Below are 13547 nucleotides of genomic sequence, written 5' to 3'. Positions count from 1 at the left end.
ACGCTTAAAGTCATCTTTAAGTAGTTGCCAACTATAGCCCACTCTTGCCACAATATTGCCAATTATTTGCTATAACACTATTGACAACATTTTTAAATCTATTAGCGTTTTCTTCCTGCATTTTTTTTCTTTTAATCTTTAAAAGGTATAAATTGTTGTTATCCATTAAAGAGGTTTTAGATTACATTTTTTAAACCATTTTACCCTCAACGCCATCATTTGGTTTTCTTTCTATATATTGTACATGTTATTTAATGACCGTAAATATTACACACAGTTTCTTTTCACACCAACTAAACAAGCTTTCCAAGTAAAACAAATGTGTGTCTCTGCACCATGTATGTTGCCATGTATATGCGTATACAAGTATCGTTAAATTCTAACACTATTAGGTGGCATTTTCAAGTACCTCCTTGTGTTTTATTTAAAACCATATGAAGGGAATGTAAACTACATTTACTGTAGATTTTCTAGGTTTTTACTATTTGTGTCTGTGTGTGTGAGGGTGGGTGAGTCAAGCTGCACTTTGTTGAGCTCAAAATGCATTTTTGTGTAAAAAAAAAATGAAATATGTATGAATGTGGCACATTATAAGTGCATAAATTTTATAATTTGCTTAACATGCTACAAAATTGAGATAAAATGCAATTGCAACAACAATAAAGAAACACAAATGTGAGCCTTAAAACTGGGAGTGTAGTGTCAATTCGTAAATTATACACGACCGCTTTAATGCTTACAAATGAACACACGCAAAAAAAAAACGCTAAATAAACATTACACATTAACATCATCATGTAAACTATAAAAGTCAACAACAGCAGAACAGCGCAGAAAAACTACAACAACAATGACAGCATCATTGTTAGTTTTAGTAGGAACGTTTCTGTAGAACCAAGTAATGGGAGAGAAGTTATAATAAAGAGAGCTACAGCTTTTGTAACGGGTTATATTAGACAAAACTACAGAATGGACTCTAGACTAGAATCTAGACTATAGACTAGATTTTAGACTAGACTATAGGCTAGACTATAGACTAGACTGTAGACTAGACTATAGACTAAACTATAGACTAGATTATAGACTAGACTATAAACTAGACTATAGACTAGATTATAGACTAGACTATAGACTAGACTATAGACTAGACTATAGACTAGACTATAGACTAGACTATAGACTGGACTATAGACTAGACTATAGACTAGACTAGACTACAGACTAGACTATAGACTAGACTATAGACTAGACTATAGACTAGACTATAGACTAGACTATAGACTAGACTATAGACTAGACTATAGACTAGACTATAGACTAGACTATAGACTAGACTATAGACTAGACTATAGACTAGACTATAGACTAGACTATAAACTAGACTATAGACTAGACTATAGACTAGACTACAGACTAGACTATAGACTAGACTATAGACTAGACTATAGACTAGACTATAGACTAGACTATAGACTAGACTATAGACTAGACTATAGACTAGACTATAGACTAGACTATAGACTAGACTATAGACTAGACTATAGACTAGACTATAGACTAGACTATAGACTAGACTATAGACTAGACTATAGACTAGACTATAGACTAGACTATAGACTAGACTATAGACTAGACTATAGACTAGACTATAGACTAGACTATAGACTAGACTATAGACTAGACTATAGACTAGACTATAGACTAGACTATAGATTAGACTATAGACTAGACTATAGACTAGACTATAGACTAGACTATAGACTAGACTATAGCCTAGACTATAGACTAGACTATAGACTAGACTATAGACTAGACTATAGACTAGACTATAGACTAGACTATAGACTAGACTATAGACTAGACTATAGACTAGACTATAGACTAGACTATAGACTAGACTATAGACTAAACTATAGACTAGACTATAGACTAGACTATAGACTAAACTATAGACTAGACTATAGACTAAACTATAGACTATAGACTAGACTATAGACTAGACTATAGACTAGACTATAGACTAAACTATAGACTAGACTACAGACTAGACTACAGACTAGATTATAAATTAGACTATAGACTAGACCACAGTCTAGACCACAGACTAGACTGCAGACTAGACTATTGACTATAATATGGACTAGACTATAGTGTATTCCAAATTCCTTGTAAACTAGGATTCTGTTAAATTTTCTACATTTCAATTCATGTATATTTCACCGAATGCAGTACTGTTGCCTTCATATGCAAAATACTATTTTCCTGTTCTGTGTACAATTGTTCTCGTTTTGCATTTCCATTTTTTTTTTTTTGTTGTTGTACAAACGACAACTTTAAATAAATAAATATTACAAAAAACCATACAAATTAAATGCGAAAAAAACTATGATAAAATTTTAACAATAAAATAGTTTAACAAATTTTTATTTATATGATTCTCTGCATTTGATGGTAGATAGTTTTGCGCGCACTGTCATCTATCAGCTGCAGTTGTTGAGTCATTTCGAGGGGATAAGTTTTTTTTTTTGTGTACATTTTTATAAATTTAGTAAAATATGTTTGGCTGCTTGAAGAAAAATAGATTGTAAGTGAAGTATTTTGTGTAAAATAGATTTGAATTTTATTTTAAAATTAATTCCATTTTTTACTCTTTTTTATAGGTATGTAAATTAAAAAAAAAAAGAAATATTTGAAAAGCAGATTTTCGTGATTTGATATTGGATTGAAGGTAAAATTTGAAAAAAAAACTGAATTATATGTAAAGTAATGTGAGGTTTGATATTTGTTGAAAGCTTTAAATTTATATATAAAGAAAAGACTTGACTATGGACTAGACTATATACTAGACTATAGACTAGACTATAGCCTAGACCATAGACTAAACTAGACTATAGACTAGACTATAGACTAGACTATAGACTAGACTATAGACTAGACTATAGACTAGACTATAGACTAGACTATAGACTAGACTATAGACTAGACTATAGACTAGACTATAGACTAGACTATAGACTAGACTATAGACTAGACTATAGACTAGACTATAGACTAGACTATAGACTAGACTATAGACTAGACTATAGACTAGACTATAGACTAGACTATAGACTAGACTATAGACTAGACTATAGACTAGACTATAGAGACTATAGACTAGACTATAGACTAGACTATAGACTAGACTATAGACTAGACTATAGATTAGACTATAGACTAGACTATAGACTAGACTATAGACTAGACTATAGACTAGACTATAGACTAGACTATAGACTAGACTATAGACTAGACTATAGACTAGACTATAGACTAGACTATAGACTAGACTATAGACTAGACTATAGACTAGACTATAGACTAGACTATAGACTAGACTATAGACTAGAATATAGACTAGACTATAGACTAGACTATAGACTAGACTATAGACTAGACTATATACTAGACTATAGACTAGACTATAGACTAGACTATAGACTAGACTATAGACTAGACTATAGACTAGACTATAGACTAGACTATAGACTAGACTATAGACTAGACTATAGACTAGACTATAGACTAGACTATAGACTAGACTATAGACTAGACTATAGACTAGACTATAGACTAGACTATAGACTAGACTATAGACTAGACTATAGACTAGACTATAGACTAGACTATAGACTAGACTATAGACTAGACTATAGACTAGACTATAGACTAGACTATAGACTAGACTATAGACTAGACTATAGACTAGACTATAGACTAGACTATAGACTAGACTATAGACTAGACTCTAGACTAGACTATAGCCTAGACTATAGACTAGACAATAGACTAGAATATAGACAAGACTAGACTATAGACTAGACCATAGACTAGACTATATTATTGATAGAGTATAGGCTAGACTATAGACTAGATTATAAACTAGACTATAGACTAGACTATAAATTAGACTACACTATAGACTAAACTATAGACTAGATTATTGATTAGACTATAGACTATAGGCTAGACTATAGACTAGATTATTGATTAGACTATAGACTAGATTATAGGCTAGACTATAGGCTAGTCTATAGGCTAGACTATAGGCTAGTCTATAGGCTATACTATAGGATAGTCTAGGCTAGACTAGACCATAAACTACACCGTAGACTATATTATAGATTTGACTATAAACTATACTATTGACTTGACTATAGTCTGGACTATAGTGTCTATAGTTTAGTCTATAGGCTAGTCTATACTCTAGACTATAGATTAACTATAGACTATGTACTAGATTATTAATTTGATAGTAGACTAGACTATAGACTAGACTACACTAGACCATAGACTAGTCTATAGTCTAGACTATGGACTAGACTATAGACTACACTATAGACTTGACTATAGACTTGACTATAGACTAGACTATAGACTAGACTATAGACTTGACTATAGACTAGACTATAGACTATACTATAGACTAGACTATAGACTAGACTAAAGACCAGACTATAGACTAGACTATAGACTAGACTATAGACTAGACTATAGACTAGATTATAGACTAGACTATAGACTAGACTATAGACAAGACTATAGACTAGACTATAGAATAGACTATAGACTAGGCTATAGACTAGACTATAGACCAGACAATAAACTAGAATATACACTAGACTATACTATAGATTAGACTTTAGACTAGCTTATAGACTAAACCTTAGGCTATTCTATAGACTAGACCTTAAGCTATTCTATAGACTACACTATTTCCTCTTAAGGAAGAATTTATCCAAAAATTTTAAATTTTATCCCAGCCTTTATAGTTTAAACGAAGTTTAAAACTTTAAACATCATTTTAAATGTTTCTAGACAAGAGTTTAACTATTCTATTCTATATAAATTTAAACAGTATTGTAATTGTTTAATTTATAAAAAAAAACTAATTACAAAATCCCCAACAATTGCAATATGTACAGAAGAAATTAACAAAAGCCCTTTTTAACAAAATGACGACTGGGCCGGTCTGCTGCAATTAAACAAAGATTTGTATGAAAAGTTTTACACATAAAATCTATCTATGAACAAAAATATATTGTTAATTATTTATAATTGTTCTATAGTTTTCTATAAATGTGTAGAGAAAAAGCATAATATTGAAATAAACAATAGACCAGACAAAAAATAATTAATAAAATGAGCAGCAGCATCATGTGTAAAGAATTTGTTTCATTTTTTTTAATTTCCTCAACAACATGTAATTTTTGTTTACTTTACAAACTGTCACCAAGTATGTGATGAATACAACACAAAATAAATGGCGGATATGGTCATTAAGTAGAGTACAAGAAGAAAATGAAAACTGTTTTTTAATTAAAAATCCCCAACATATTAACAAATCCTACATAAAAATGCTAAACACTCATGCTAAACATGAAAATGAATTGAAATAAAAGGAACTAAAAAAGATATTAATTGTTGTGGTGTTAATTTAAAAAAATTCTTTATTTCTTACTTTTTTCCATTTAAAAAAGAATTTTATTTACTTTAAAACAACATTTAATTTGTAGTTGATTTATTTTTTTTTGACATTCATTCAGTTTTGTTGTCACGACAAAGTGATTTCAAGTGGTTGGCAACAGTTAACTGTTAAGTAAATTTATTTTAAGGGGGTAAGAGTATAAGTTAAAGTGTGTGAGAGACAGAGTGAGAGGTTTAATATTATAACAAAAAAATTTTAATTATCTTCAAACATGCAGCTTAACATGTGCAATTTTATTTTTAGAATAGAAATTTTAAAAGAACATATTTTAATAATATATTAAACGGCAGACAAACAGCAAACAATAACAAAGCCAGGGATGCTTCTTCTTTTTCTTAAACACTCATTAGCTGTTGATTACGTTGGTGTTTTGAAGGTTTCAGCACTAAGTGAAAACATTAATGATAATGGGTGATTTTTCGTCTTTATAATAAAACAAACTTTAACAATTTTTATTAAAATTATATAGCAATCCTAATTTATTCTCTTCCCCCTCCTTTTATTGACACTAAAAGCGTGTGATTATTTGTTTTTGTTTAGCAAAAAAAAAAAAAAACAAGCTGTTTTAATATTTACTTTTTTTCAACTTCCTTTTCATTTTTAACATAACATAATTAGCTAATAAATGAAAAGAACACACGTTGTGTATTGAAACATGAAACTATAATTGTTACTAATTGTTTAACTTTATATTAGAAATATACAATTTCCCCCTTTGATAACCAAAACAACAAAAAACCTGGGGGTGTTGGTCATGCATTATTAAGTGTGCAACCCTTAACTACCAACAAAAAGGGGGTAAAAACCTTGATGTCTTGGTTTTTTTAACACTATATCTTTAGACAATATAAATGCTTCACAAATTTCCGGTTAAATTAATTTAACATAATAAGGAAATAAAGGAAATTATGAACAAAAGTAAAACATAAAAATTTTAGATTTAACAAAATGTAAAGAAAAATTACAAAAGAGGGTGAATGACCCAATAACTGCCGGCATTAAAGAACACTTTTTGTCCAGATTATAGAATGATTTATAGTTCATAAACTGATCTATTGTTAGAACGATTAGTCTATAGTTCTAGTTAAGTCCAGATTACAGATTGAGATTATAAAAAGATATATATCAGACTATAGACTGATCTATAGACCAGACTACAAACTGATCTATAAACCACACTATGTACTGATCTATAGACCAGACTTAGAACAGATTATAGACCAGATTATAGACTGATCTATAGACCAGACTACAAACTGATCTATAAACCACATTATGTACTGATCTATAGACCAGATTATAGACTGATCTATAGACCAGACTATAGACTATTCTTTAGACCAGATTATAGACTGATCTATAGACCAGACTATATACTGATATTTAGACCAGACTATATACTGATCTATAGACCAGACTATAGACTGATCTATAGACCAGATTATAGACTGATCTATAGGACAAACTATAGGTTGATCTATAGACCAGACTATAGACTGATCTATAGACCAGACTATAAACTGATGTATAGACCAGCCTATATACTGATCCATAGACCAGACTATAAACTGATCTTTAGACCAAATTATAGACTAATCTAAAGGCCAAACTATAGACTGATCTATAGACCAGACTATATACTAATCTATAGACTGAGCTATAGACCATACAATAGGCTAATCTATAGACCAGACAGTAAACTTATCTGTAGACCAAACTATAGAACAATCTATCGTCCGGAATTTACTCTGACCTATAGTCCAGACTGAACTATAGACCAAACTATAGACTGATCTTTAATCCAAACTGTAGGTTGATCTCTAATTATAGACTGATCTCATAGTCTAGACTATAGATAGATTTATAGTCTAAGTTATAGACTGATCTATAGTCTACACTATAGACTGATCTATAGCCTAGTCTTAAGACTAATCTATAGTCTAATCTATAGAATGATTTCTAGACTAATCTAGACTAATCAATAGTCTATATTACAGACTTATGCATAGACTGATCTATATTCTTCAATATAGATTGATCTATATTCTATATGCTGATTTATAGCCTAGTCTAAATGGTAGACTGATCTATAGTCTAGAAAAAAGACTGATCTGTAGTCTAGACTATAGACTTTTCTGTAGCCTTAACTATAGACTCATATATAGTCTAGACTATAGACTGATCTATAAACTAGATTATAGACTGATCTATGGGTTACACTAGAGATGGATCTAGAATGTAAACTGATCTACAATCAAGACAAAAGTATGATCTGTACTGAAGACTATAGAGAGATCTATGGAGGAGGCTATGGAATGATCTATAGTGGAAGTTATGGAACGATCTTTAGACCACTCTATAGATTGCACAATGCAATGAAACAATAAATAAAATTGTTTTAATTATTGTTTGTTTTATTTATTTACCGCTTTCTATAAAAATTCCTAACACTTCTCATATTTTAAATTTCAAATCTTTTTAAAATGTTAATTTTAATTTATTTATTCTCTCAATAAATAATTGCATACATTTCGCTTGATATTTAATTAATTAGTCATCAATAGTAATAGATATTTTTTTGTTATAAAAAATATATTGCGCATTTCTATTGTTTTTATTTTATTAAAGATTTTCTTTCTTTTAATTATTACACCAAGTTGAAAGCCTCTCCTTAAGTATTTCTATTATATATAAATATTTTTTATTAAATTGTTATCTTTATTTATAGAAAATAATTTTGAATTGTTTGAGGAGGAGATACTTGAATAGAAATTTGTTAATATTTGCTTGAAAAGCTATTCAAGTTTTGTTTTATTTGTTATTTAAACATTAACATTAGTGTTAATTATAATGAACTTCATTGAAAATATTTGTTAATTTGTCTGATCTTGTTTAGTTGTTTTCTTTTTAATTTATAATAATTACTGTAAATTAAGAAAAATTACTTTAGTTTTATCTTTTTTGAAATATTATGCAATTTAAATTGTTTTTGATCGTTATGGAAAATTACACTTTAAGAGAAATTTAATTACTCTTTGAGTTATTAATAATGATTGAACTATAAACTAATCTATAGATCAGACTTTAAACAGATCTAAAGAGTAGATTATATACTTATATATAGTCTATATTATAGAATGATCTATTTAGCAGATTATGCAGACTAATCTATCGATATAATCTGATCTATAAGACAGATCTATAGACCAGTCTGTAGACTGATTTCCAGTTCAAACTACAAACTAATCTAAAGATCTTATTTGGTCTATAGACAGATCTATTATCTAGACTGTAAACTGATCTTTAGTCCAGACAATAAGTTGATCTATAAAACAGTCTCCTCTAGTGATCTATTCTAAATCTTTCTCAGTTTTTCCCCTCCCTCTCTTTTCTTTTACTGTTTTCGTTATTCTCTTAAGTTAAACTCAAAATAATTTGTTTTCAAATGTTAATATCTGATTTGAATACATAAATTATAATAAAAAAAAAAACACTAATTTAAAAAATATTAAAATATTTTAATATTCACTAATAAAAACAGCAAACAAAAAAACTTTTTTGTCATTGTCTCCTTCTTTTTGCTAGAGGTCAATGAAGTTGTAAAAATGCAATCTGCCACCACAATGTTAACATGTAAACAAAGAGAGCAAAAAAGTAGCAACAACAAAAAAAATGAAAGAAAACAATACCAAAGAAACATAATAGAACAAAGTATAATATAAATTATAAAAAAATATAATGATTTTACAAAATTTAATTTCTATAAATAAAAAACTTTAACATTAAATGAGGCTGTCTGATTGCCTGACATTTTGTAGGGAAAACCTAAAAGTGTAGAAAATATATAAAAAACACATAAACAATAACAAAAGCTATTAAACAAACATAAACATAGAAAGAAAGGAAGGAAACCCTAGCCAAAAGCAACAATAACAAAAGCTATTAAACATAAATAAACACAAAAAAGCAGAGAAAGAGGCTCCCCACTCGACGACATTGCACTTGAAGAGACTCAATGTTTTTATAAAAAAACACACCTTAACTCCTCTTACACTTCCCTAACTTTTCAATAAAGTGTTTTTTTTTTGTTGTTGCTGCGCTAAATAAATTGCAGGAAGGTAGGCAGCCCTACTATAATAACTGAATGAACATGCATATTTAAACATTAAATTATGCAAAATAACAACAATGCAACTAGAAAAATATTCAACAGTGTATTCTAACAACAATAATGTAACAACATTTTTTCATAATAATAGACTTGCCTTGTTTCCAAGCTCCTATTCTCCACAAAAAATAAATTCCTTGTTGTTATTGTTAAATTGTATTTATACTCATCACATCATTAACGTCATCAAGCAGAACAACTTCATATAGTCATTATTTTAAAAACGAGGGCAGGCGAAGCAGCCCTTTGAAAACTGATCTATAGTCCAAACTATAGGCCGATTTATAAAACAAACTATAGTTTCATCACTATTCCAGACCATATACTGATCAATAGTCCACAGGATAGAGTATTCTATAGTCCAGACTATAGGCTATTCTATATTGCAGATTGTAGAGACTATTCCATATTCCAGAATAGAATAAACTATAGTCCTGACTATAGACTTTTCTATTGTCTAGACTATAGACTATTCTATAGTCCAGACTATAGACTATTCTATAGTCCAGACTATACACTATTCTATAGTCCAGACTATAGACTATTCTATAGTCCAGACTACAGACCATTTTATAGTACAGATTATAGACTATTCTATAGTCCAGACTATAGACTATTCTATAGTACAGACTATAGACTATTCTATAGTACAGACTATAGACTATTCTATAGTACAGACTATAGACTATTCTATAGTACAGACTATAGACTATTCTATAGTCCAGACTATAGACTATTCTATAGTCCAGACTATAGATTATGCTATAGCCCAGACTATAGATTATGCTATAGCCCAGACTATAGACCATTCTATAGTCCAGACTATAGACTATTCTATAGTCCAGACTACAGACCATTTTATAGTACAGATTATAGACTATTCTATAGTCCAGACTATAGACTATTCTATAGTCCAGACTATAGACTATTCTATAGTACAGACTATAGACTATTCTATAGTCCAGACTATATATTATGCTATAGCCCAGACTATAGAATATTCTATATTTCACACTATAGACTATTCTATAGTCCAGATTATAGACTATTCTATAGTCCAGATTGTAGTTTATTCTATAGTCCAGACTATAAACTATTCTATAGTACAGACTATAGATTATGCTATAGTGCAGACTATAGACTATTCTATAGTCCAGACTATAGACTATTCTATAGTCCAGACTGTAGACTATTCTATAGTCCAGACTATAGACTATTCTATAGTCCAGACTATATACTATTCTATAGTCCAGACTATAGACTATTCTATAGTCCAGACTATAGACTATTCTATAGTCCAGACTATAGACTATTCTATAGTCCAGACTATAGACTATTCTATAGTCCAGACTATAGACTATTCTATAGTCCAGACTATAAACTATTCTATAGTCCAGACCATAGACTATTCTATAGTTCAGACTATAGACTATTCTATAGTCCAGACTGTAGACTATTCTATAGTCCAGACTGTAGACTATTCTATAGTCCAGACTATAGACTATTCTATAGTCCAGACTATTCTATAACCAGATTACTCTATAGTTCAGTATATAGACTATTCCATAGTCCAGACTATAGGCTGTTCTATATTCCAGGCTATAGACTTTTCTATAGTCCAGACTAGGGACTATTCTATAGTCCAGATTATGGACTATTCTATAGTCCAGCTTATGGACTATTCTATAGTCCAGCTTATGGACTATTGTATAGTCTAGACTATGGACTATTGTATAGTCTAGACTATGGCATATTGTAAAGTCTAGACTATAACCTATTGTAAAGTCTAGACTATGGACTATTGTAAAGTCTAGACTATTGTATAGTCCATAGACTATTAGACAATTCCATATAGTCCAGACTATAGATTGTACAGTTAAGAAGAGTCTGATCTACAGTCTAGCCAATTGTCTAATCTATAGTTCAGACTATAGACTATTCTATAGTCCAGACTATAGAGTTAAGAAGAGTCTGATCTACAGTCTATCCAATTGTCTAATCTATAGTTCAGACTATTGACTATTCTATAGTCCAGACTATAGTCTATTCTATAGTCTATTATATAGTCTATTCTATAGTCGAGACTATAGACTATTCTATAGTCCAGACTATGGACTATTCTATAGTCCAGACTATATGCTATTCTGTAGTCCAGACTATAGATTGCGCAGTTAAGAAGAGTCTGACCTACAGTGTAGACAATTCTCTAATCTATAGTTCAAACTATAGACCGATTCATAACTTAAACTATATATACTATCTTATAGTCTATAGAACAGACTATAGATATGAAATTCTATATATAAGAAGAACTCTTTCTTAAATAACTTATCATTTTAACCTCTTAGCAACAGTTGGTACAATTGGTTGAACACATAGGAAATATTGTTTTTGTTATTATTTTATGTTCTCTTTTATAAAAAAGGGCCAAATAATGAAGGAGCCAAGCCGCCACCGCCTAGTATAAAGGCATGCCTTTTGTAATTGTTGTTGGCGCTGTTCTTGTTTCTTGTTTTATACAAAGAAAACATTGCTAGGGAATTGCAATTTACACTCACTCGTTGTTCACCCTCTTGCTAAAAGTCAACGAAGGCATTTATGCATAATTTTAAACAAGAAAATACTTCAATAAAAATAAGAGAATACCACTTGTTGCAAGTGTCTGCAGGCTGGCGGAATGAAAAATTTATAGGAATTGGCGCACTTTTTTTCCAAAGAACATTTTTTTTAAGAGGGGAAGTGGAATAGAGACTTTAGATAAAGCAGCTGTTAAGGGAAATTGTGTTTAAACTAGATTGAAATTAAAGGAATTAGTTTCAAAAGCGCTAAATATATGATTACATAGGCAACACTTGTTGGTGCTGAAAACAACTCTGTAGGGAGAGCTAAGTAAACAGAGAGAGTTATGAGCCTTAAAATCAGCATTCTTTGTTAGTTTTATACAGAAAATGTTTTTGATTTAACTCTAGAAATCTTTAAAAACCAAAATTTCAGTCAACCATTCCCCTTTATTTCCTATAAAATTTGTTTTCCATTCGTTACACACTCCGCCATCATCAATTGCGATCTAAGCGTAAAAGAAAGAAAGAAAGAAAAAAGTTCATTCAAAGATCAATTACGATATGGTAGACTTGATAATTAACATGAAATAAACATGGAAGACTTATTATTACTTTATGCATATTAATAAGCAAATTGTAATGCCTATTAAAAGAAAATATAAATTTCTTTTGAAATAACAAAATGGAAACAAGATAAAATCTGTTAAAATCGAAAAATTATATTCATACTTTCATAATTTACACATGAATAGAGATGACATCAAGAAGAGATACTTACGCCTGATAATTTTAATTCGCTACTGCTACTGTTGTTGTTTTTGTAGAATCTCTATAATTTCATCTGGGGTTTTAATGGCGAGATTTTATGATTTTTGCAGTGTATAAAGTGGCAAAAACAAGTCATGATCATATGTTAAACAGTTTTGCAAAAAGTATTTGTTTTGTAATTTTCATTTACTATTCTATGACTTTTGGTCTGCCGGTCTGTCTTTCTGTCCGTCCTCTCTTTTGTTTTACTGTTGTCTGCTTTTAGTAGCTGATATTTTTTTTTATTTAATGTCTTGTTTTTACTGCATACCATAAATAATTTTATTTCTTTTTCATACTTTTTTTCATGCAAATAATATTAAAATACAAATATCTTGTCGTACTTTTGTTCATTTCTTTCATTATGACTAATACTGTGAATAGATAAAAGTTTTGTTATTGTTATTTGTATTTTGTTGGCAGTTTAGTACTAAACTTCGGTTTAAATTTAAGAAAATTATTTTATAGAGAAAATTTTCCAAAA

This window comes from Lucilia sericata, unplaced genomic scaffold (assembly GCF_015586225.1).
Source record: "Lucilia sericata isolate MDLA Ls3-8-SP2 unplaced genomic scaffold, ASM1558622v1 Contig001995F_arrow, whole genome shotgun sequence".
NCBI classification, from domain to species: domain Eukaryota; kingdom Metazoa; phylum Arthropoda; class Insecta; order Diptera; family Calliphoridae; genus Lucilia; species Lucilia sericata.
Note: the sequence above shows the minus strand (reverse complement) of the source record.